The 26,083-nt window shown below is 45.3% G+C and overlaps 2 long non-coding RNA genes across 8 annotated transcripts in view; both read left to right on the top strand.

The window, feature by feature from the left end:
- Window positions 1-26,083, top strand: part of LOC112989387 (uncharacterized) — a 70,459-nt gene that overhangs the window by 9,281 nt on the left and 35,095 nt on the right. The gene's annotated exons all lie outside the window — the stretch shown is intronic.
- Window positions 1,346-26,083, top strand: part of LOC135327983 (uncharacterized) — a 30,602-nt gene continuing 5,864 nt past the window's right edge. Inside the window, exon 1 of the long non-coding RNA XR_010388699.1 lies at window positions 1,346-2,357. This is a non-coding gene — a long non-coding RNA (uncharacterized LOC135327983). The remainder of the gene's footprint in view (window positions 2,358-26,083) is intronic.

The following is a 26,083-nucleotide window of genomic DNA, read 5'->3' as shown; positions in this document are numbered from 1 at the left end:
ATCTTTGGTGATGTCAGGATGTTTCTGGCTAAATTTGAGTTTTTTCCCCTTTCGCTAGTTTTTGTGGAAGGCTCATGTGAGTTGTTGGCTTCCACAGTAAGTCTATATTTAAATTAATTAAACTGTTGACAGTTAAATTGTACTAAGTAGCTTCGATACAAAAGATGACTCCCAGATTTTTTCCATGCAACTTAAAGAAAAAAAAAAGGAAGAAAGAATCTGAAGAACTTCTTTCTAAACATCTGCCTGGGCAGATGTCAAAATGCAGAGTGTTATTGCATTATTCTGTGCGAGTATATGACACCATGTTATTACTCTTGGCTTAAATATTCACAATAGATTTTATGATCTATTTAAAAGAAATCTTTGATGAGAGTATAAATGCTTATCTTTTTTGATATAATAAGCACCTTTGTGGAATTAATTCTAGAGTAAATATTGAAAAACAACACTTTTTTACATCTTATTCAAATCGTGTGGATTTTTATTCAAGGGGAATTATGGAAATATGACTGTGGAAAAGAAGAGGTTTTGAAGATTTTCTTTGTAAATGAATTTTGGTGAATAGGCTCCTTTTGAAGTAAGACGGTATTGTTCAGAATTGCTCTGGATAAAATCATAAACTTAGAGCTGTACATTAGCCAGCTGATTATAATCTAGTACAATAATCTGCATTTCTTCAAGAAATGAGAGAAAGACAGTGTCAAGGACATTACAAATCCAATAGTAATTTAGAGAATTGAGCTAGAACGAGGCAATGCTTATAACGCTAATATTCCAGAAACACGTTGTTTAATTTTTGCTTCCAGATTGCATATATTAACCCATTTTATTAACCTGTCTATAGCCTTGATTCAATAAACCATTCCTATTCAGCAGAGCTCTAAAGCATATGTTTGCCTTTAAACACATGCTTAAATCCCATTGACTTTTTAATGCTTAAAGTTAAGCACGTGCTTAGATGCTTCTGCTTGGGTCTGCAAAAGGAGGGAAAAAAATATCCTGGGGAGAAAAGGCAATAAAGGACAAAAAATAAGCTAAAAAATACCCTTCAGTTTTTCTGTACTTTTAAGAATCTGCAAACTATTTTTAACCAAATACCTGAAACAAACAGAAACAACTTTCATGCCTTATTTTGGAGTGTATTTGGACACGAAAGTGCTGAGAGTCTCTGCCGGAGAGACTAACAATGATGGGAATATCTCGCTGTTTGCTTAATGAGCAAGGAATGGAAGTGTGAAGGTGAAAAGACAGATCCGGGGTTAGAGAGTGACAAGGTGAGACTGCTTCTTTATCACACTTTATTTTTTTTAACCCGAGCATCATTTTGAAAGCAGTAAAAAAAAAAAAAAAAAAAAAAAAAAAAAAATCTGTGGCTGGGAATTGCTCCATAGCTCACAGCCAACTGATTTGCGTTTACTCCCATCGCTTGCTTCATGGGAAATGTCAACTTGCTACAGAAACTTTTAATTGCTTTATGAGTGATATATTCAAGCTGCTTATTTCCTAAAACATCTGTTTTTGTTTTAGTTTCCCCAATGTCAAATGTTTGGTGATATCCCAAGGTAGCACACTGCTTCCAAGTCATATTTCCTGGGGTAACTATCAATAAAATCCCCTTAATTTGAGCATAATGAAATTAGGACAAGGTAGTCAAGAAGTCTCCAGAATCAAGATATCAAAATGTCCCTATTCCCATTATTTTTTCTTGCTGCTTGTGATTGACTGCTTTGGGGGCTTAGGGGAGAAAGCCACGAGAGTTACGGCTTATTTCATTTTTTCCCCCTCTACCTCTGCAATGGCCTTGAGCAAGTCTAATTTGTATTGTTACGTGAACTGGAATCAAGCCAGGGGAAGCCAAAGCCTCACGCTGCACGCAGTGGCAACATCCAGGCATTCCTCTGCTCGGTGGAAGAGGGACTACGATTCGCGCGGCGGTCTGTCCACGCCAGGCGACAACGGGAGTCCTAGCACAAACGGGCAACGGTGAGAGCCAAAGTCAACAAAACATTCATAAGAGGTTTTCATCCGCGTGCACAAAAAAGCTCTCGGTTTCCCACCATACTCTGACTTGGGCTGAAAAGGGTCCTGGCATTTTTATATAGTAGCTATCATTCTCGGTACCTGAACACAAGCAGGAGCCTTCTGTTTAGACCACAAGGCTTTGCAGATTTGCAGTGCGGCCCCCTAGACCCATTGGATCTCTTTTCTTCTGTCATTTATTCTGAATTTTCTTCTGAAGCTTTTGGTGAAAGGGACATTTGAGAACTTTTCCCTGAGTTTAAGAAAGCTGATCGCAGGCAGAGGCAGTCCAGCTGAAATCAGTCAGAACAAAACCTACCTCAGGACTAAATCAGGTAAGCGTCACTAATCAAAATAGGCCAAAAAGCAGAGGAGGGGGGAAAAAAAAATAAAAGTTTGCAGATTAACTTTCTTACCAAACTCATTTGCAACCGAATGAAATGAAGTTATAAGGATAAAATTCTCAGCAGATTTGCACAGCACAGTAATAGCCTTTATGCTTGGAAATTTATGGGCCATGGACAGTTTATAAGAAACGATGTAGTTCATCAGAGAGCCAGACTGATGGAGCACATGGGAGCATTCTGCACAGGAAGTTGGGTTTTGGAATAATACTTACTTTGATAGAGTTGTTTTGTTAGCTAAGTAAAACAGTAGGGAAGCCAATGGCCACTTAGGCTTCAAACATAAATATATATTTATAAGTCACCCAGCTGCTTAATTGAGATCTCTAGTGTTTTCCCTAAGTATATCTTATCCAAAAAACAGTAACACAGAAAATAACAACAGCAGCGGAGACCTGCTATGTGCTGAGGTTCATTTAATCAGTCAGGAGCAGTTATGGGGAAAGTGGTGCATTATTTTCGGGGCAGATCCTGCTTCCCTCCCGCCGCGTGCCACCTCACGGGATGCACTGGGGTCTTCGGGTGCAGCTCGGGGCGAGCAGAGGCTCAGAGCTGGTTCCAACGGCTCTGCAGCGATTTGCAGGTAGGAGAGAGCCCCTTGCCCAAGCCTGAGCTCTGCTGCCGGTTTTCCCACTGGAAGAGGAGCCCAGCATCGCTTGACGCTTGTGACTCAATTCACATTTGGCTTTGGGGCGGGCATTATTTCCATGAGTCGCAACGGAGACTTGAAATTGGTTCTCTGACGTCTTCTGGTTTTGAGCGCGAGTCTCGCCTTGAGCCGGGCTGGAGCTGCACCCTCTCTGCCTCCCTCGCTCCCCTCAGGAGATAGGGCTGAACAGGTTCAGGTGCGAATCCTATTTCTTATACGTCTGATCCTTCCCCTGACAGAGAAATCTGCACAGTCTGAAAAAACCTAAATTTAGGGAGAGAGCTCTGTTCCACAAGGCCATCAGCACAGGCTAAGATTAAAGTGCACGCTTAAATAATTTTCTGAACTGGGATGCCCAAACATCAGAGCGCTTTAATAGCAAAAATGGACAGATGCGTGAATAAACGCGGTGGCTAAGTCACAGCCAGGTCCGGCGTGGCCAGCTTCACGGGACCGGGGCCCGCTCCTGCCGCGGGCGGTCCTGGGCCCGGCCGGCCTGCCCACCGCAGCGTCGGACTCCTGGGAAGGTGCTTCTAGCCGATCAGCTTTGCTTTCCCCTTCTCCATCTCAATTCTTGAGTATATTTGTGTTCAAACGAGGGTTTGCTCCTTCTTGTGCTCACAGCCCGTTTCCTCCTCCTGTTTTATAGGCAGTGAAGTCTAAATGGTAAATTAGTGACATCTTCATTATCATGGCAGCAGAGCGCAGCGCCGTCCTCACGCTGCTCCCTGTAGGGGCGAGCAGACGGAGAAGCTCGGGTGTAAGCGGAAACGAGTGTATTCCCGTAGAAATACCCAAAACGATAGCCAGAAACTGCTGCGATAACCAACTCTGCTGCTCTTTGCGCAGCTTTGTCGTCTCAGGCACGCACACGCAGGAAGGAAAACATCTCGAAGAACATTCATTTGCTTCGAAACTGTCCTCCCGTCTCGATACACAGCCGGTTTTATCCGTAGGTGCCTCGCCACGAAGTCGGGAATGGGAGCTGGTGCTTTGGAGAGCTCAGCTCTCTCGGGAGGGGTATGCGCGGGGCGAGAAGCTCTCCCAGGTTTTTAAAGGGCTTCTCCACCTCCGTCCGTGCCTCCCACGGGAAAGAGAGTCAGTGAAATGCCCCGATGCTGACGGGAGAACATGAGCAGAGTCCACAGTGATTTGCTGCGCTTACTTTCTCGTGCAAAGTGGGGAAAGCAATTCAGCGTTGGGCTGTTTATTTTGTTTGGTGGCAGCTGCCCACAAAGGGGGGATCTTAAATAATACTGTGGTTCGGGCAGCTCAGAGGTGTTGAAGAGAGCTGTGCGCGACCAGTTCATAGCATAGTTTTGAAATGTGGTTTTGGCAAAGCCAAACTGGCAGGTTCATTTCACATCCCACAGCGCTGGCCTTTGAGCTTGGAGCTTGCCTGAAACCTGAAACTCTCCGTGGATGGCAGATAAACCTCAGCAACGCTTGCCACTTCTGTAACGAAACTCGGGAGTTTGACGGTCCTCCCCTGCCCTTGCCCCCCCCACCCCCCCCGGCTCCCAGCTGGCCATGCTGGGGGTGCAACGGGACCCGGCTTCGTCCCAGCCCCGTGCTTGGGCCGGCTCTCCCGGGTTGCTCGGGGGCAGCTAACGCACGTGTGCTGCGCGTCGTCCATCTGAGGGAGCGAGCAAATTCACTGAGCGCTCCTGGCCCCAAACAGCTAGGTAAAGTGGAGGGAAAGGCTTGTAGTCCTACCGAAAAGGTGCATGGTGGCAGAGGGAGGAGGAGAAGGCGTATTTCCTTGCGGGATCGCAGCGGGACAGACCTCCCGTCGTGGCCTGGGCTACTTTGCTTTTCCGTGGCGCTTTGCAGTGCCGTGGTGCAGTGCCTGCCCTCTCGCTGCAGGGAATGCTTCTCAAGTTCAGGCCCGGGAGGATGTGCTTTACTCGTCTTTTGTTCCTGTAGAATTGTAATGGGTATTCTTCCTTTTTTAAATTTTAATAGGAGGTTTTATCTTAATTGAGATTTTAATATTGTGCAACTTGAACCAAGTTTGGTTTGTATCCAGAAAAGCCACAAACCTACAAAACGCATGAATAAGGCAGCAGGAGAACAAGCCAGGGTGGTAAAATTAGACCAACGGGTTGTTATAAGAGGGAAGGCCTCCGTGCTTAAAGCGTAGTGCTGACTTCTGCATGCGGGCAGTGCCAGCATGCTAATCATTCAAACCTAGCAAGCAAATAAACGGTAAATTAATTATGGAAATCTACATAAGCAAACCAGCCAGAGGCCGCATCAGCAGTGATACCAGCTACCCTTGTGCTTTCCTGCCCCAGGCTCCTGCTGCAGGGATGCTGCTCATTGCCAGGCAGCCGATCCGAAGGTCCGGAGGGTGCTGGCAGCCTCGCTCTTCAGCCCAGGCCCTGCAAGCAGCCCCGACCCAGAACTGCCCGAATCTTGCTCCGGTTCCCCAGGAATCGGCGACACGACGGGGGTGTGGCAGTGGCGGTGCTGGCTGGCTCGGAGGCGCTGGAGCTGTTAGGGTGGCCACTGCCTCCAGGCCACGTCAGCCGGCCCTCGCTGCCGTTCCTCGCGTCCCCTGCTCTTTTCTCCTAACGTGGCACGTCCTCTTTGCCGTGTTCTCCCTGCCCTCGTTGTGCCATGGCAACCCTGCCGGACGCTTTCCTTGCTTATTTGCTTTACCCTGCGGCTGAACCCAGTCTCCTGGGAAATATGGGCTGAGCCCAAAAGACATTAATGGGCTGGCCAAAGCGTCGTTTTTTGAACTTGTAGAGGAAAGAAAAAAAAAAAGCAAAAAGAAGGATTGTCCCACCGCAGTTAAGGCCATGTTCTATGACCTTTGCTCTCTTCCGAGGTGGCTATTTCTCAAGCTATGTGCCCCACTGCCGAAGCGGTGCCGTGGCAGTCAGGGCAGCGGATGCTGGAGGAGATCCTGGGAGGTCGGCCGGTCCCATACTGTACCCGCATAAGAGCAGCCGTTCCCAGGCTGGACTGAAAAGCTGAGGGAACCAAGGCTGGTGAACATGGCCCTTCAAATACAGTACACCCTAAATATTGAAAAAAAGCAGAAATTTTAAAGTATGGTGTAATGTTCTTCCCACAGGGTATTGATCGGTTGTGTTACGACCCTCAGGCCCCCAATTAATTAAAAAGCATCCAACTCTTCACTGCTGCCATGATGCTACCCAAGGGCTGCCACTACCTCGGTGTTCAAGAAGACCACATTTGTTTTCTTCATGGTTTTAAACCATCCTGACTTCTTTTCCTATAGACTTGCCGGTTTCTGTAGGAGCTACGGTGCGCACACCACTGATCTCCATCCTCTGAGCACCTCTTTACTGGAGGGGGCCAGAGTTTAGAGGAGGGGGCAGGACATTTTTTGATTTTTGGTATTCCAGCTGTGACAGCCCAGGGGCAGCCGGGACCTTGCTCATGCTTCAGATCCCATGGGAATGTCCCAGGCATGCGATACGGCATTCGGGAGCAGAGAATGGTGGAGGAGTTAAAAATACGTAGCGGATTCCATAGCTTGCTGCTGAGTTTTCAGGTGAAGCATTCACAGCCCCTCGAGCGCGGGAACCAGCAGCCCGCGGGATGACATAAGGGAAGCTTTGCTTCTCTGCCAGGAGAACTTGTTAAATGCCAGGGAGGTGCTTAGCTGAGGGTTTTCGGTGAGTGGAAGAGCAGCAGCAGCTAAAGTTCTTGGAAGCTGTTGCAGTTGAGTGCTCTAACGCAGTATCACGAGCCGAAGAGAGGGGGGAAAAAAGCAACATTTTCAAGGGATCCTAATTGTTCTGAGTGGTGGCTGGAGGGGTCTTGCAGTGCATTTCACGAGAGTTTACATAGTTCTGGATCCTCTACCACTTAGAATGGAAAAAAGAAAGCCAATCTGTTTGATCAGGCCTCTCCCACTCGATATGTGTATTGGATTCTACATTAAAGCTTTTAACAGTTACGTACACATCTGAGCTGAAGCTATTGTTAGCCCATGTGATGGATTAAGATCAAGAATGTTAATGTTATCCAAAGGAACGCTTTTTAATGTATATTGCAATTGTATAAACAGGGTCACCAGAGCTAAATGGGATGTCAATGACCTATGAAGATCATAGAGTAAACAAAAGATCTTAAAATAAGCATGTAACCTGAACACGTCGGGGATTGTTGTATATCAAAGGCATTTGCTTATATAAAGTAAGGGAAAATTACTTACGGGTAATGTTGTTTGCCACAAGTCTACCTCTTGCCTGCTCTACAAAGGAAATCTACCCGGAGGGACGGGGCTACGTCTCCGTCTACCAGGAAGCCAGGAGCCCGTGGGCTGTCGTGGAGCAGAGCCTAGCTTTTGTGCACGCATAACTAAAATACGCTTAAATCCTAGGGAGCAGGCAACAGGCTGTCACTCCCGGGGAACAGAGGCTCCTTCTGCCCTCATCGGAAAGGGCCGAAGGCAGAAAGGGAAGGAAGAGCCCGCCATTGACCTCCACCATTGGGCGGCTCTCAGAGCCCCGGTGAGTCCCGGACTCCGGAGGCCACGGCAGGTCCCTGGGGCCAGGCAGTGGCATACGCTGGATGGTAGGAAACACTGGGGAGAGTGCAACAGCTTGTTTTTGTTCTCGAAGTGCGTAGCACTGTCCTCTTTTCTCCCACACCACCGGGACTGAAGAGTCAGGCTTTTTTGGTTTTGGTTTTGCTCACTCAATGGCTCTAAATTATTGCTATGGGACGCAGACCCCTTGGTCAAGCTGCCCTAACCCTCAAAGGCGTAAGGGATTTCTTGTAAGATACCAGGGTCCGAATCAGGGGTTTGCTCTGAAAGAAGGGGATCTGGGGAAGCTGCTCCTTAATCGCCTGCTCCTGTCCTGTCCTCCAGTCGCTCTGCCCAAGCGTGGAGCCCTTTCTTTGTCCTCACCAAATTTTATTGTATTTTCTTCAAACCACTTCTCCAGTTTTGAATTCTAAACCTGTCCTTGCAGTTCCTCCCGGCTTGGTCTCCTCCACAGATTTAATGAACATATGCTCTGCCATCAGTCAGACCACTCGAGGAAACAGTGGCCAGGACCACAGCAGACCCCTGCAGAGCACTTCTGATCCCTGCCTTCACTGCGATGGGGAATTGCGGAGACTGTTTTTCCAGAAACAGTTTTAGGAAGTCATTTTACACTTGCCCTACAATAAATACCAAGATCATGTTTTCCTAATTTGTTTGTGAGACTACCATAAGAAACGGTTTACTAAAGTAATGGTTTATGACACTTCAGGCTGCTGTGCTATCATAGAAGAAAATTGTATTAGTTTGATATGATTTGTTCTTGGAAAAAGTCTATGCTGGCTAGTCCACAGTTCCTTGTTATCTTCTGGGTTCTTTTCAGATTATTTACTTGTTACAGGTTTTTTTCTGAGAGGTTAAATTACTGGTCTGGAGTCCCCAACTCTCCTTAGAACAAACAAACAACAAAACAAAATTAAACAAAACAGAAACAAAAAACAAACAAAAACAGCTTTTCTAGTCTCCTAGTACTTCACCTGCCCTCCATAAGGTCCCAAATTAACCTTTCCGAGATGGCTACAGCCAGCTCTTTAATTACCATCAGGTGATATTCATCAAGCCCAGCTGAACTGGAAACATCTAGTTTATTTGAGTATTCCATGAGCTTGCTCTACTCTTACTTGGGGCTGGGAGCTTGTCCTGCTGCTTCTGAAGTTATTTGTACTGGCCCTGATTTATGGTTGATCTTTTCAACAAGGACTGATGCAAAGCAGAGGTGAGAGAAAAGCAAGCTGGAGAAAAAAGGGGATCAGACAAAACTTCTCCTTCCCCTGCTGTATTATTCTGATAGCTTTATGAAAGATCCTGCTGGACAGGATTCTTAAGGAGATGATATGACTTTATTTCATGCTTTAGTCTCTGTTGTTCTCTGCCTGAGACTATGTTTTTAGGTCCCTAAATGTGATGCCAGGTAGCAGCATAGGTGAAACAAAAGTTCCAGGAAGCTCTTGGTGTTTAAAGTGGTTGCTTTGGTGGTAAAGATGCTAAATGGTGCCCTTGATTGCTCCTGTGTTACCTTCCAGGGGTTTCTTTGCTTTGGTAGAGTTTGTTTTCATTTTTTTGTTTGTTTCAGAGAAAGTTTATTTCCATATTCCCTTTGGGAATTTTTCCTCAAGTTAATGTGAACTGGAGCATCAGCACTTCAGAAAGATCTCATAGAGAAATGTGGGCTTAATGCTTGGCCCGAGAAAAAGAAAAGGGTTCACCAGCAACCCTGATAGACCTTTGCTTCTATGTTTCCCATTAGGTGCGGATGTACAGTTTTGATTTCTAAGATGTATGCAGCAATGTACCACAAAGGCATGTAAATCACCCATATACAAAGTGATCCTTGCTACTCCAGCAAGCTCTTTGTAGCATGCAAAAATTCAGCTGTTCTCCATTACAGATATTACAATAGTAATCAGTAATTTAAAAGTCTTTCAATAATTGTTAGCCCAAAAAATTTTGTTTGTTTGTTTACTGGTGTTGAATTATGGTTATCAGCTTTGAATGACATTCAGCATTCATTTTACAGCTCTGTCTGTTTTCAAATATTTGGGGATGTTCTTCTTGGGAATGTTTTCAATGCTATTTCACTCACAGCAGTTCCAAACTCTGTGCTTTGTATGTGACCAGCTAATTACCACTTGTAATCAGGAGAAAAAGGGTGCTTTTAACACGAGGAAGCATGAACAATGACGATCACCTTATGTGTCTTTGCTTTTTAAGGAAACAACCTCCCAGTATTTTTTAAAACCACGTAAATAGATTTGTGCTCTGCTGCGAAGTGTTGCTGTGCAGCTTATTTGGAGGTGGGCTCCTCCAGGCAAGGGTCTTGGGGGATGGGGCTTGCCGCGACTGGTGGCAGAGAGGTTGGCATCTCTGTGCTGTGGCTTTGGTCCACCCGGCTTCAGAGACATTAGGTGTGGGGGCAAGTCCGTCTGCCTTGTGTTTCCAGCCCTGAGACCTGCCAGTTGAGCTCAAGTGCTTAGCAGGAATTATGAGAGAGCCTAAAAAGGCTACTGGTTCATTGAGTTACTTCGGTTGCCAGTAGGGATAAGACATACTTTAGAATTTGGTTCAGGTGACTTCGGAGCAATATTCACCTAGACTTTCAGGGGAAATTAGGCATCAGACTTCTGGCTTTTCTGCCCAGCTCAGGAGTTACTTGGGTGTCTGGAGGTGTGCAAAGGATTTTCTAAACCCACTGCTATGTTCTGCGTGGTGTCCGCATGGCTGCTTTTTCTTGAGTGCTACCACGGAACAGGAATAAACCAATGTAGAAAGGGAGACAAATCTGGAGGTTAAGATGAAGAGCTGCCTGTGAGTGATTAGCTGATCCCCCGTCTGCCCATCACAGGGCTTTTGTTTGCTTGTCTGCATCATCTTCCAGGACATCTGGTACTGGCCTTTGCTGAGACCACGTGCTATGCAGGTTAGATCCTGTGTGGTCTTGTCTGTCTGTCGGGAAGGGAGGGCGTTTGGAGAAGTTAAGTAGTTGGGAGCTGCAGAAAGAGCCAGTCACGAAGGAAGTTTTCAGCTGAAGATGGATGAGCTCCCCTGCGCTGGGAGCCCGTTTCCCAATTTTGCTATGATGTTCTGGCAGTCTCGTTAGTTGGTGTCTCGCTGCGAGACAGTCAGCACCACACTCACAGCACCACAGGAAAAATAAACCCATTCAGACCAGCTAAAACACTTGAAAAAACATGTGGACATCTTTCTCTAGTAGGCTTTTTGGTTTTTGGTGGGTCCTAAGTTGTGCTGCCTCTTAAAGCTTTATGTACAAAAACCTTTCTGTGAAGACTGTCAGTCTTTGCACTAAATCTGATGGTTTTCTTCTGAAGGCACTATCCTAAAGAGGAGAGAGGAGGGGGCCAGTGACAGGAGCCCATGGATTAAAATTATGCACTGCTTCAATTTTGGCCACTGTCTTGCACAGCAAAATGCCCTGACCTTTCTTCTCCACCCTGTTGAGCCAGAGGCCAAGTCCTTCCCTGCACGGAACTGCCATCTGATGCATCCAAATGGGTGTCTTAAGAGATCTGGTGAGGCTTTCTGGATTTTCCAGACAGATTTGTACCATCTGGAAGTCTGGCCGAGGAGAGGATTTGAAATCTGGACTTTGATAATGGCTTTTTAGTCTTCCATTTTTCTAAAGTGGCTTTTCAGTGGGAGTAAATGGCTCTAATTGTATTGGAGGAGCTCAGCTAATTCACACCAGCTGAGGGACAGGCCCCTGAGGTCTGGGCTGGCCTGTTCTTTCTGTGCCACTTTTTTCTTTTTAATCCATCTGTTTGGATAATAATGTAAAAATGGAGGCCCTAGCTGCTTGGCATGCAGTTCAAGATCTAGCAGTACCTTCTGGGAAGAGTGTGGCTTTCCCAGCGGTTCGGGTCAGAAAGATGTTTCCATTTTTGTATGAGCGAATGTAATAAACATGCTTTTTTTCTTTTTTTATGGAACCAGAGGGAAAAATACGACTGTTCAGATGTTAAAACTAAAGCACTACTTAGTTTTGCTACATTTTCTTATGCCCCTTTAGCTGAATAGTCCTTTAAAGGGCGGGGGGAATCCCCTGCTCGTCACGCTTTTGGATTGTATTAAAAGGTATTAAGTTCCCTGCTTGAGCAGGGGGCTGGACTAGATGATCTCCAGAGGTCCCTTCCAGCCTCGACCGTTCTGTGAGATGACCTTCCTGTGAAAGAAAGGGCTCGTTCTAGGTAGCAGGTCTGGGGCTCTATTGTTAAAGTCCAATCCTATTACTAAGGCAAAGGGAATAATAATAATAATAAAAGTAAACAAACACAGAAGGAAGAGGGGGGGAAAAAACAAAGAGCAAAGGCTAAGAAAATGCAGCTGCTGCTTCTGATGCTTATAGTTCACTTGCTGAAAAATCTGCTTGCAACATTTTGCTTGTTTGGACTTTAAAGGAATTGGAGCAGGTGCTCAGTGCGTGCAGACCTTGCTCCTTCGTATTACTCAGTGCCTGGCCTGCTGTCTCAGCTTGCCTCCAGCTGAGGACTTGCAAGAGGAGATTTGTCCGTGGCTGAGCCAACCTGACCTTTGCTAGGCAGAAGGTTAAGAGGAGAGCAAAGGGAAGGCAGACGAGAGAAATCTAGAGTGAATATTCATAGGAACCTAGGTTTACATCCCAGGTATTGCTGAGGTATCCAGCTGAACCCGCTAATCCCTCTCCTTATCGGGAGCAGAACTGCCCCGATGGAAATGCTCTGTTTCCCTCCTGTCGTGTGGCCCTGTCGGCACATCTAGTATCTGCAGGCAATGTAATGAGGGATGGCCGAGTACCAGCACGCAGAGATGTCCAGGTTGCTCAGTGGTCCCACGTGCCAAGAAATTACTTACCCATTTAAGCCTTCGATGAGTTGTTGAGGGGTTTCTTAGCAAAACAATCTCCAAAAAGCATGGAGACCTTGTCCCGGCAGAGCTAGTCACCAAGAGCAAACAGCTAGTCATGCTAGGAGGGGGCAGGTTTGCGTGGTTATCTTGTCAGCCCGGGTGGGAAGACCACGCGCTTGGGCGGTGGAGGCTGGGCTCGGCTCCGCGCTCGTCCCCGCTGCCGTCTCGCTCGTGCGCAGGCAGCTCTGCTCGTGGGAGCACCACCTCGGCGCGGCTAAGACGCTCCCCTGATCTCACTGCGTGTTTCTCAACAACCGCCTTGTTGCTTCCACTTGAAGCCTGTCAAGTTGTCATTAGTTACTCGAGCTCCCGTTTGGGTTTATTTTTACGTAGGATGTGTATTTGCTGAGGTGTCTGCCCGCTGCCTCCCGCTTGCTTAGGACAAGGAAAGACGACATTGTGAAGTCTAGCACAGTGGTTCCTTTAACGTAAATCGTTTATAAAGCTCGTGAGAGCCCTTTAGGGTAAGGAACAATTTGTTCTGTCAGTTCAAAATGTTACCTAATACCAGTAAACGTTAATAAAGAGCTTGTAGTTGGCATCGTACACCAAAGCACTAAGCTTTCATTAGAAATCACCTATGCAAGTGTAAGCCCAGCCAAAATGATCTCCTAATCAGTTATAAAAAAGTCTACAGCACTTGTCAGGAGCTTGGTATGGGGCAAAGCATGGAGAATTGTGGTTTCTGGCTGAGGCACCAAACCTGCTGCACATGGAGACAAGCCAGAGCTGGGAGGTTCTTGTCGGGACCCTATCTCCCCCCATTTCGGGGTTAGGGGGAATAGAAATTAAGAGCACCAGGTCTTCAGCTGATTGTCACTTCAGGTGTATTGTGATTTTTTTTTTAAAGGGAAAGGTGTGTGTCAGAGGTCTGCTGTTCTGTGGGGGCACATCTTTGAGTGTTTTCCGAAGCACTGGTCTCCTCCCGTATGCCAGAAGCCTACCTGCATGGCACTCGGTAGGCGCATTCAGTGGTTCATATGGCTTGCCACGTGTGGGGGATGTCTCAGAACAGTGTGCATTTTTCAAAGAAGATCTTCATACCACACACGAGCTCATCCCATGTCAGGAAAATCCTTAATTTCTCTTTGGAAGTTCTCTGTCTCCTGGCTGGTAGTGCAAAGCTTTTGCAGAGAGGAAGAAACTGCTTTCTCTCTCATGTTTCACCTAAGTTAGCATTAAAACTTTATTTGATATATCTGGTACTTTAGGTCTTTAAAGACCCCTTTGGCCCACCTCATTCACTGGTGAATATGTCATCTTTCCATGCACTTAAATGGAGGGAAAAAAAGAGTTGAAGTCTCTCCAAAGAATATATTTTTTGACTGGAGCTGGAAAGTTTAAATGGTGATTTTTCTGGGCAGCTTTTAATGGGAACTGAAATTGGGAAATATCAGAATATGGCTCCCAAAGTGCATTCTGTAATTGAAAGGGAATATATTTTTGCTAAACACCCACTTACTGTGTTTGCTATGATGATTAATTAATCAAGAAATCTTTCCCAAGGTTGTTCCGTCTTGGAATGATAGATGGTGATAGGAGTCAAATTCGTACTATGCGGCTATGTTTGCTGCCATCCCGAGGGACCACAGACCTCCATTCTACGTAGTGGCACTGTTAGTCCATTACTGCCTGGCACTCTCCCTGCAGCTGAGGACGCTATCTGATGCTTCAGTGCTTGCACAGGAAAGCTCGTTAGGGCCAGCACCTGCAATGAGCTGCTCTGGCAGCAGGGAGCTGCACCCGGTAGCTAAATGTGTGTCACTGTGGCTCAGGTGACAACAGAAGGCCTGAAAGATATTTGGCAATAGGAAGAGCGGTGAAAAAATCCCATTCTAACCCCAGAGGCTGTCAGAGGGAATTATTGGGTTAGCTGGTAGGGTGTCTCCATCTTGAAATATATGCGACTTCCACAAGAGGAAAAAAATGGAGATTAGATTTGCTGCAGTGCTGGACCTCCAAGTAGACGAAGGCTGTTTTTCGAGGAGCTGAGTGATGTGGGGAGCCCAGGTCTCGTGCACAGCAGACAAAGTGGAGGTCTGGAAGAGTATCCTTGGCACACTCGCCTCTCCCTGAACCTCTGGCTCTGCTCTAAGGTGAGGATAGTGCTTCCTCCTCACCTGGGAGCTGTGAGGATAAAAACATGGATGATCATAGGCTTTCAGACATCATAGGCAAAAAAAGACAGCTAGGTAGGCCATCAAGAGGTATTTTGGGGTGAGAATTTAGGTGGCTGAAGCAGGATGCAGCCTAATGAGGGGAGCCCTGCCAGCAACAGCGGTGGAGGGCTGGTTCTCTGTTCCATCCTCAGGCTGTGGTCCTGTCCCTTCCACGCCAGGAAGATGAGGACTGCCTGGTGCTCATCCCGATAACGGTGTGAAGCCCCCGGGGGCCTAGCACCAGCAGCCTGCCTTCACACGTGTGGTTCACATCGCTATCAGCCTTGCTGTTGGTTTTTTCCCTTTTGAACTTGGGGCTCTCGTGTCGTGGTTCAGATCTAGAAGAAGGGCTATGGCTTGCAGCCTTTCCTACTGCTTTTTTTCCCCAAGGGCTCCTTGGATCTGGGCTCTGGAGTTCATGGTGTGGTAGGACTTTTCTGGCAGTTTTCTGCCTGGTGCCCCTGTTCACAAAGATGTTTAGATGCCTGTCACAAGCCTGACGTATGGATGACCCTGAGGCGTTTGATGGGGTCCTTATTGCTTCTCCCCGCCCAGATGTGAGGGGATGCCTGTATTCCAGCAGTGTTTCGGGTATGTCCCTCAAGCGGTAAGCTGGCCGTGTTAAACAGCAGTCTGACTAAAGAGGCTGGGTGGCAAGAAATGTTGCATCCATCTTTTTAACAGCTTTCAAACTGGGTTTGGCCAATAGTTTGGGCCTATTTTGTCTTAGCTCGACCAGGAGTGTGACTTGCATGCCAAACTGTGTGGTCCTGAAACTCAGCATTTGAGTAGGCAAATTTTTTGGCTTTTTTAACGCATACACGTGTCTACACAGCAGCTGTGGCTGCCAGAATGTTTGAGGTGTAGCAGCTTTGGATTTGCCCTTCTATAAATATTCAATTGCTATGCTTTCTTTAAGAGCAACGGATGGAAAACTCAGAAGTATTTTAAAAATTATCATCTCTTCAGGAGAACAGTGCAATGCTTATGGTATAGGTGTTCCCACAAGCTAGGATGAGTTGAAGTTTGCTTAATTGCTGGTTTATAAGACCTAGGTCAAATGTGACACATTTCCAGATGACGGATTGTCCAGATTGCTTTGCCAAAGCACATTATTAAATTCTAGTTCTTTGTGCATCAATACTGTATTTATTTGGGTTGCTGTTTGAAAGCAGCAGGATGAAACCTTATGCATCTGCCATTTTGCCTGATGAGCAGAATAAGGCAAGCAGTCAGTGTGATAGGATGCTGGCTTTTACCCAACTGCTCATGTTTTGGCTGCATTTTCTTGTTGCATTTTCATGGAGAAAGAGGCTTGGAATAATTGTCGGAGTCTATGAACACCTGGTAGGAAAGGCATCTTGGTGCTGGTTGTTCTTTCGATGTTACATAGGTGGGCTCACTGATTAAGTCAGGGATACACTGATTCCTTGATATCCCTGGTCTTGGACATGTGTTTAAGAAGTTGGGAACATAGCTGCACTGAGCAAATTGTTCTATGTTTAAAATGCAGACAGGAATGCTTTCTGCTTCATCAGTAGCTTCTGCAACGTGCTACGGAGTTGGCAGTAGGCCTCCAACACGTCATGTGTGGTCAGTGCAAGGCTTCGGCTCCAGCCTGGTACCTTCGTACCGCAGGAAAAAAGTATTTTTACTGTCAGGATTTTTTTAATTCAACTGAAATTACTGCAAGACTCTCCAGAATAAATACCCTAGACTGCGCAACACTGTTGGTAGTATAGAACAGGCGATTTATTTAATTTTTTAACAAACTGATTTGGGAAAATGTTTCCATGCTGACAAAAACGGAACAAACGTAGGTCGGTTTCTGAAGGAGATGAAAGGAGCCGAGTGTAACGAGAGCCTATTGTTTCCCGCTGACATATGCATGAAGCTTGTGGAGAAGGAACATCAAACTAAAATGGGGGGGAAGAATAGAAGGCATGAAAATGCGAGAAAACAAAGAGATCACAGAAAGTTAAGGGGCATGCTAAGAAATCTGCACCAGGAGGCTAAATAAATGAGTTTCACATTTCCCGTTTTTCCTTCTCTTCAATTCCAGGTTTGTTTCTCACATTTGTCTACTAGGTAGCAGCCTCTTCTTCCTTCCAGGAATACTTTGATTTTTTTTCCCCTTCCTATCCTACAGATGCCAGGGCCTAGAGATATCCAGATGGCAAGCAGACCAGAAGAAAATGCCTTTTTACTATTTCACTTTGTCTTCCCCTCAAGTTAAAACACGTGAAAAATCTATTGAAAAGAACAGACAAGCCTTATTTACCTATTAAAAAGTAAATTTAGCTTACTTATTTACCAGAAGTTAATCCTCTGTTCAAACAGTTGGAATAAATATGAAGAAGCAATTTAGAGTCTAATTCTCTACTTGCTTCCACTAGTCTTACACTGCGTTTTCTTTGACTTCAGAGAAGTTTTCCTGTCTTGGGCAATGGGCATGTGGAATTGGACCTTCATGCTAATTATTTATGCCACCCATTCTCATCTGGAAATATCAGCCAAAAAGTTCTGACCAGCCCATGGCTGCCTTAAAATTTCAGAATGGATCTAGGTGCCCTTAAATCCATGCTCAGCTTGGCGTAAAGCAGAAGTGATACCCTTAATCAACCGAGTTGTACTGAAATAAAACTACTGTGAGAAGAGAATTATGTCCTGAATTTTTACAGATGGGGCACTGGTGCATATTTTCCTACCAACTATTTCCTTTTGACATAGCTATTTTTCCACCTCTGGTAATAAAAATACATCTCGGTGGGAAAACTGTCTGCCTAAATCCTGTTGTGATTTAACTCCACGATACCCTGCTGACTTGAATCAAGTCATACAGGGGCTGGCAGAGGAGACTCTGCCCCGGTGACTGTAAGTGTTCCCAAGACTGTTCCTTCCAATATCCTTCCTTAAACAAGCAGGATACCAAGTTTTCACTCTGTCAGTGTAAGAAAGGACTCCTCTGACAGCGTGACTGATGCTCTGCCCGTCCTGCATCGGTACCTTGTGAGTTCTGAATTTGCAGCACCGTGAAATATGTTGTCGGATGAGAGGTGTTAGTGGGCCATTGCTATTCCTTAAAAGTTCAATAGTTTCTGACAGTAAAACTGTGAGCCCTAGCAAAGAACAAAAATCTCCTATCTGTCATCCTTACAACTTATAAAAATGAAGGCCAGATTTTTGGGTTATTTTAGGGCACAGGGTGATGATGACTGTTTCAATGCACTTAGTGATACATTTAAATTGGTGATTTATGCAGCCTGACATTGACTTTAATTTAGTTCATGTTACAAGTAAAGTAATTCAGTCCTTAATGAAGTGTACTCCATATGACATACTGAACATGTGATCTCACAATCAGTGGTTTAAAACCAGCCTAGGTTACACTTTCTTTTGTCACTGAAAGTGGGCTGTCAGTTCATAAACTTAAACTGAGGCATAAACCGACCTATCATTCCCTCTGAAGTATGGTGGTGAAGACTGAGACAGGCATTACTCTTCAAATGATTAGTTTATTTTAAAGGAGGGGAAAAAATTACATGTGAACTGTGTTATACAGATGAGAACATTATAACGTGTGTGTGTATACATATATATTTATTTAGTTTTCAGCTATGTGAGTATATAGAAAGAGGTCTGTTAACAAAAAGACTCGTTCCTTGACCTATGCAAACCTCTGGATGGGAGAGCACTAAAGGGAAAGAATTGGATGTGCATGCTCCTGAACAAATCGACCCAGCTCTGAAGCTAGCAGAAATTGTGCTTACATCAGCTCTTACACAGGTTCAGAATAAGGCTCTGTGTTAAGTGATATAAAGCACAGCTCTGCTGGCTTTGCGAGGGGTTAAGGGGGCTTTGTGTGCCTGCATTTCTAAGGAGTTAGAGCAGCTCTGAACTGTAAATATACAAATCTCTTTAGCATTTGTGTTAAAGGTTCTTCCTTGTTGTCTGCATATAGAGAATGAAGCAGAAGTTTTGAGTGATTCCAGTAGAAAACATCTAAAAATAAAAACAGCTGCTGCAGCACAGGTTAAGTCATAGCTCTGTTGTTTCTTGGTGCCAAAGCTGACTTTAAGTAGCATCCAGTGCTGTGAGACAGGTTTGGGTGTCTTCCCATCACCCACTTCTGTCTTCCTTCCCTGTTTCACAAAGCTGCTAAAAGTATGGTCTATGTATGCGAGCAGGGGATTGGGGAGAAAGAAGGAAGATGAGGGGGAATTGGTTGTTCTGGACCAGTTAAAAACTTATTTTTTTGGGGGGGGGGGGGTGAGAAGGAGGAGGATGCAGAGAAACAGCAGAGACAGTGTGTCCCAGAGTGCTTTCCAGGAAGAGGAGGACAGAAGGGAGAGGCATGAAAAGTTGTAGTGAGGGAGAATTTGTCAGCTGAAAGCATGTCTGTGCTAAAAGGGAGGAGTGTGGGAAAGAGGTTAGTGTGGGTTAAAATAGCACTGGGACTGAACAGCCTGGGTCTTAACTCTAATGCGAAATTATTCCAAACTCCCCTGCCAGCCTGGGCTTGAGATGCTCACCTAAGTAACTCACCCTCACCCCCGCCTCCTCACCAGCATGACTGATTCTGCTGGTGCTTTGCCCCCAGCCCCTTCACCCATGTTGACCTGCCTTTCGAATTGAATTGCTCGCAGCATTGAATATCTTGTGACGGAGAAAGAAGGGATCATGGACAAGGTGGGAGTGGGGTGAAGGAGCTTGGGTTTTGGGAGCAGTCACCCGTCGGAGGAACCAAGAGCTGTGTGTGTTGGAAGCAGCAGCACGCTGTTAATTTTTGTGCCCGTTGACAAAGCACACCACAAGCAACTCTTGGCTTTCTGGGGTGCTGAGCAGCCTTTACTCTTTGACTGGAAGAGAATGGAGTTGGTACTAGGAAAAACAGGCAACATGGATCAGCATGAAAGTGTTGAGGAAAGAAATGAATTCTTCAATAAATAAAAGTTGGGTATGGATCTTCAGGCTTTCAGGGTTACAGAAATGCTTGTGAATATCCACTTATCCTTCACTTTAGGTTGTAGTTAGAGTGAATTTACATCTTGCTTTTTTTCATGGCTATGCCTAAGAAACTGCAGAGAAAAGTGTAGGGAGAGCTGGCCCCGGAGTATGACTTTGATTTTAACATTGTGAATGACATGGATTTAGTTTTCTTTTCCAGGAAGCAAAATATAGTATTGTACGTCAGTGCTGAACTGGAAAATGGTTTAATCACTAGTATTTGAAGCATTTGTCCACTTTTGACCAAATTGCTGAATGATCAAGGGAGAGATGTTTGACTTTTGGTGGAGGACATGGTAATTAAGTAGAAACAAAATACTTGACAAAAAATAAAACAATCCCAGGAACAGACCACATAATCGGAGGTTTCAACTCAGCTTGACACTATACAATTTCATATTTGATTTATTACATTTTAGCCTGGGAGCTTCAAAAGTGTCAAAAAGCTTGATAGGCAAACCCCAAAGAGATTCTGCTGGTTCCTTTGAAAATTGCTGGAATTTTCTATTTACAGCAGCACTAGTGATCAATGGAATTTTTGGGACAGTTCAGGAAATATTAAACAGGCTGAGTTTGCTCTTTATGAATTAGTCTGGTGTTTATTCAGCAGTTTATTTTTCATCAAAACACAGTATTAAAATTTCACTTGTTTGTTATAGGGTTGTCAGAATGAAATCTATTTCTAAAAATATACATTTCCATCTTCTAGTACCATTTTTTTTCTGCTGCAGCTAAGGTTATGTCAACACCTCCAATGTAAACCCTCATTTTAGAGATTAGTAATGTTGGCATCCTCAGCCTGCGCTCAAACATAGCAAAAACATAAAATAATCTCTCTAAGAGCACATTTTGAAACAATTGTTTTCAATGCCTTTTATGTTAAATGACATTCTGTACAGGAAACAGTGGTTTTTAGTCTTTGTCACAAAGTTAAGAGAATTAGGAGCTGTAGGCCTTGATATTGTTATGGCTTTAGAGCTTTTGTGTCTCAAAAAGGTGAAAATGGCTTTTTCCACAGCATCATTTACCAAGCACAGCCATGGTAACATCACAAGCATCCATGCCAGTGCTCTTGTATGGTACGCCCTTCCCACTTGTTGCCATCTTTTGGGTCCTCCTGTAAGATATACACTTAAAATGGATATACGACTGTATGTTAACACAGTTTTCCTGCTCAATCAGGAAACCTTTTGGCATCTCCCGTGGAAAACTATGGGCCAGATGCTAGGACAGACCTAGCTTGATGTGAGGTCAAAGGACTGGTCCAAGCAGCAAGCTTTCACGAGTCCTCGTCCTCAGGAAGTCTGCCAGGTTCAGTTACAGGGCTAACAGTTGGGTTACCTGGTCTCCTGCCTGCAGCCCCAAACTCCAGGTGATGGTGCAAACATAAGCTAAGAGAACGTGCCGTTCAAAGACGGTTTCACAAGGTGGTTTCAAAGGAAGAAGGAAAGAAAGGGCAGAAAGCGTGGGGCAGCTGTCTGAGGCACTGGGAGAGGGAGAGCAAAGGCGATGGGGAGGGAGATCACGAGTCGGAGAAAACACCTGTGAGAGGGAGGACAGAGGGGTGAAGGGAGCAGCACTAGAGCTGGGCAGAGCTGGAACCGGGCAGTGGCAGACGGGTCCCTGGTGCTGTAGGCAAGGTTTGTGCAGGAGGCTGGTGCTGTGAGCCGGGCAGACTGAGTCGGAGGGACCGCTGAGCCCACTGGCTGCTCCGCATCCGCGGAAGCCCATCGTCAGCAGTGGTCAGAAAACCAGTGGGAACCGTGGGTGGGGGCTGCAAAATGCAGGACTCTTTGGGGAGCAGGGGAGCGGGAACCCCTATCTCAGGGTGAGGTGGGAGTGCCTAACCGCATACCTCCAGAAGCCAGCGCGGTAAGAAAATAAAACCTCTCTGAATATCTGGACACTCAGAGGAAAATCATGAGTTAGGGACACTGAACCTGGTTAACTTGTTTGGGGGAGAGGACCCCTTCCTCGAACTGTATAAAATCCCCGTTTACATCTCTTGGCTCCCTACAGAGAGGGAGGGAAAGAGGCCTGAAGTAGCCGTGTCTCCCTCCGAGACTTGCCCACGAGGAGCCAAGCAAAGTCAGGCTCCGTGGTGATGTAGGCTTGGCCGTATAGGCACTGGCCCGAGCCCGTCAACTTACGCAGAGGTACCGCTGAAGGCCGGTTTGAAAACAAACCTGAAAATGTTCCTGTTTGGCTCTCTTTCCTTTTATTGTTTTTGCTTCAAGTAGAGGAGGCCATTGCTAGATATTCTTGACTGATGCATACACATTGTTTTGAACGCTGTGCCTGGAGTCTCTGATTTTTGCCTGACAACAGGATTACATTTATACAATTAATTAACGTTTGCTTGACCACTTTTATCCAATTTCTTTCTCCAGCACATAAAAGAGAACTTGACATAAATTTCTCTTTCAAAACAATTGACTTAGCAACTGCTGACCTTCTGTTCTGTCATTCTAAGGATTGATTGGATATTGTTGAATTGTTTCATTCTACAGTAATTAAACATAAAATTAATTATGCTAGTAACCTATTATTTCTTTGAACCAAGGACTAAGTCATTTGTTTTTGCTTGGTTACTCTGCAGGGTTTAACATCAGACAGCAAAACCTTACTGTTGCAAACAAACTAAATAGTATAAAGGGAGCAATTTAATAATCAAAATATAATATAAAGACTTCTAATTTCCGTATGGCTGGCCTATTGCATTAGGTTAATATAATTTGATCTATAAATCTTTTAAACCTTATGATTTTGTAATTTAAACATTTCCTGGATGGCTAATCATGCAGGGAAAGAATAATAATAAGAAAAAAAAAACCCTAAAACAAAACATGAGCCAAAAATATACCTTAAAAGTAGATTAAAAAGATTAGATAGGAGGAGCATTTATAGGAGACTCGGTGAGCGCTGGTATGGTTGAATGTTTCTGGAGCTTGCTTGTTGCTCGCGCAAGGCTGTGTGTGTTCAGTCTGGTGCTGAGACGGAATTTCCTTTGTTATGATGAAAGCATTGTTAGATATGTTTACATTGCTCCTATTTGGTGCAGAAAGGAACATCAGACTGACAAGTTGATATTATCAAAATGTATGTGCTCGTGGACACCAAAATAGTATTTTGTGGTTTTCATTAGCAAAGGCCATATTAATTTAATTAACATGATTGAAAGTTATATCATAGCATGAGGCAGATACTGCGCCTTGGCTTATTACTCGCCCACGGGCTATAAAACGCGACGGCTGACAAGGGGGTGCGTGTTCCTACGTGTGCGCGTTGCTAGCTAGGGTTTCGTGGACACGCTTTGCCCCAAAGCCGGTGGGAGCAGCGTGATGATAATCGCCTTAAAAATTAAAAGGGGGAGGAAAAAACAGAAATGGGCCACAAAAAGGGAGCCGGTGAGGGCTGGAGGAAGCTTCCACATGGGGCTCAAATGGGCACGTTTGGAGGGTTGTCTTTTCCGGGAGCTGCCTCCTGCCCTGGCTGCACCTCTGCCTGCTGCTGGCACCAGCGGGGCCGTGGGCTGGGGTCTGTGCTGCTCGGGGGATGCTCTGCCAAAGCTCTTGTCTCCAGCTTGCTCTGTGTTCGTGTCTTTCTATCTGAGGCTGAAAAGGAGAAAAACGGAGATTTTTTGCTGGTGGCCATCTTATAACAATCAGATCTCCCAACTGCGGAGCGAGACTCTCTTTCTGCAACAGGACGTGAGCCAGAGAAGAGGGAATCGTGAATGTAAATGACTTTTTAATTGTATGACTCCAAATATCCAGCTTCCGCAAGATGTGGCAGGTAAGAGAGAGCAATACTTTCCAGACCAAATACAGATACCAATACGTGAGCCCTTTGTTCTCATTCCCCTGCCCTAAGGCAGGTAATACACTTAAGTCTGTGGCCATCGAGCCTAATTTGATCTCACTTACCCCAGTGAAACTATATTGACTTCAGTGGAGACACTGCTTTCCACAGATAAAAATGAGAGCTAACTAGTTCTCGAGGCCACTAGCTATTATCACTCGGGTTAACAATGGCATAAGAGAGGGACGGCTGCCTATTTGTCATCAGTGGAGAAATGTCCGTTTTGCGGGTATGTTTTTCAAGGCTCATTTTGCACCTTAGCGACAGAGGAATTTTGGCTAACGAGCCCTATTTCAAGTGCCTTAGCATTTCTGCAGGAGTGATTTGATAAAGGCCTGCCATTAGCTCATAGTTCAAGTGTGCAGTCTTATTGCCTGCAGGAGCAATGTGGAAATCGTTCTGGAGGATTCCATTCCCTAATAATCTATTTTTTTCAAAACTTTGACCTGTGCTGATTCTGTGCGAGATCAGTCATCTCCATCTGTGCTAAAGGGTATTTTGTCCTCCCAGAGCTTTGCCAGCTCCCACCCATTCCCATCCATTCCCATCTGTGTGTGTGCACCTTGCTCTCTGTGATTTTTAACCGTACAGCTCTATTTGCAGCTGCCTTTTCAGGGCAGGCTGAGAGGATACGTTATCGTGCAATTCCCCGTCTGCAAGTGTTCTGTGGGGTAAGGCTGTCCTCCGTGCTTTCTGCCTGCCTGCCTGCAAAGCCATTGCCATCATTTAATTAGAGAAATTATATTCCTGAGATTTGTCTTCCCTAAAAGGGAATTGCAGGGGAAAGCATGTTTCTTCTGAGAGGGCAAAAGGATTTTTTACCTGCTGTATCCCAAAAGTAGGAAAGATGGAAGCCTCACAGAACATTTTTTTTTTTTTTTTTTTAGCTGTGTATTTTGGAGACATGATAGGTGAGAAAAAGCTCTGCAGCTTTTGCATCTTCAGTCTCAAGAGCCATCTTTTATCCCTGCCAAAGCTTGTATATGACCAAGCTTTGCAACATAGCGATGTGATGGTCTACGTACTCTTTTCCCAAGCATTACAGGCAGGCTAACTGTTTTTTTCCCTACAACTGCAGCCTTCTGGCCTTGGCATCTTGAAGGGTAGGACCGCAATAGTCTCTTCTGGTCTACTTAACCAAAAGGGTATGTAGAAATGAATCTACTCTAACGTTGTATTTGCATGTTCACCTGCCTGGCATGATCTATTCCACACCAGTCTATTCCAGCTGCACCTAAACGGCTTATGAGTTATGTTTTCCAGCTGACTATTACTAGTCATAAACCTTGAGTTATTTCTCATGTCCAGACCTTCTGAAGTTCTTCCTGGTGTCTTATGTGATGATGAAAGGAAGAAAGCATGTTAGAAGCTTCCTCACTGTGAGCTGCTGCTCCTTACGGCTTTCAGGATAAAAGTCCCAGTTCCACTGCTGATTTACCCCTGTCTTTAGAGAGGCAGCTCTGCATCCTTGGAGCCTCAGGAAGCAAAGCTTGCATGAGGGTAATCTTGCTGAAATGAGGAGAACACAGAGTATGAACTAATTTTTGGCAAATAAAGGCCAAAGTAGTGCTAGATAAGTGTCTACCATTATAGGCCTCCACAGCTGGACTACAAACAAAATGACTGAAATCAGGAAGATGAGAAGGAATAAAGTCTAGTGAAGATGCTCTCTTGTTTTCCTGTCTTCCAGTTTCGTAAGGCAAACTTTTGCATCTTTGATTGACCGCTGCTTTGTGGAGACCTTTGTCCACACCTTGTCTCTCCCAGACAGGGTGGACTGGGAGAGAATGCAGGGCAACCACAGCTGTTCTGCACGTCTGCTCTTCCCTGGTCAACCACCTCTGATCACTCCTGGCCAGGCGGACCTTTGATCTCACCCACTTGGTGTCATGTCCTTTTTACTGTTGGCTGAAGTTGGTGCAGGGCTATTAAAACAAACTAGCAATGCAGTAGGAAAGCAAAGTAGTCGGAGAGCAGCGTTCATAGTAGCAGAAATGGTCGAAGAGCAAGTAGTAATTTCTGTAACTTTTCTTGCAGAAATCAGGGATTGATTTTTTTTTTTTTTTTTTGGTTAAATAATAGCAAGAGCTTGGTTTCGTGTAAAAAGGACGTATAACAAAACGCTGTGGTCAAACCACCTAGTGTTTAGACTCTCTTATTGTGCCAGGTTGGAACAGCACAGTCCTTTTCAGACACGGTTTTTGGAGCTGGTATTTTGATGTCTTTCTAGACCCGGTTTGCTTCCTTGTAGTGGTGGAACTGCATGTTCCAGTTCAGTCTGAGCTGTTAATCTCTGTGAGCCTGAGCTCTGGAGCACGCAAGCAACCAAAAAGGCAAACAGCTGCTGAATTCCTCCTTACGGTTCTCATGACGGAACAGATCACCTTATGTTTCACCACCCATGTTAATGGAGGTGGAAAACTACGCAAGTTTGCTCTCCTCTTGCTTTGTGTTTATTTGCTCATTTGCAATGAGAAGATAAGGAGGAAAAATTGCTTGGACAGAGCTGCTGTGGGAACGCAGCACCTGGGGCTTCCCTCTGATAACAGGC

The sequence above is a fragment of the Dromaius novaehollandiae genome, chromosome 3 (genome assembly GCF_036370855.1).
Source record: "Dromaius novaehollandiae isolate bDroNov1 chromosome 3, bDroNov1.hap1, whole genome shotgun sequence".
Taxonomy (NCBI): Eukaryota; Metazoa; Chordata; class Aves; order Casuariiformes; family Dromaiidae; genus Dromaius; species Dromaius novaehollandiae.
This window is presented reverse-complemented; position numbering and strand designations above follow the sequence as displayed.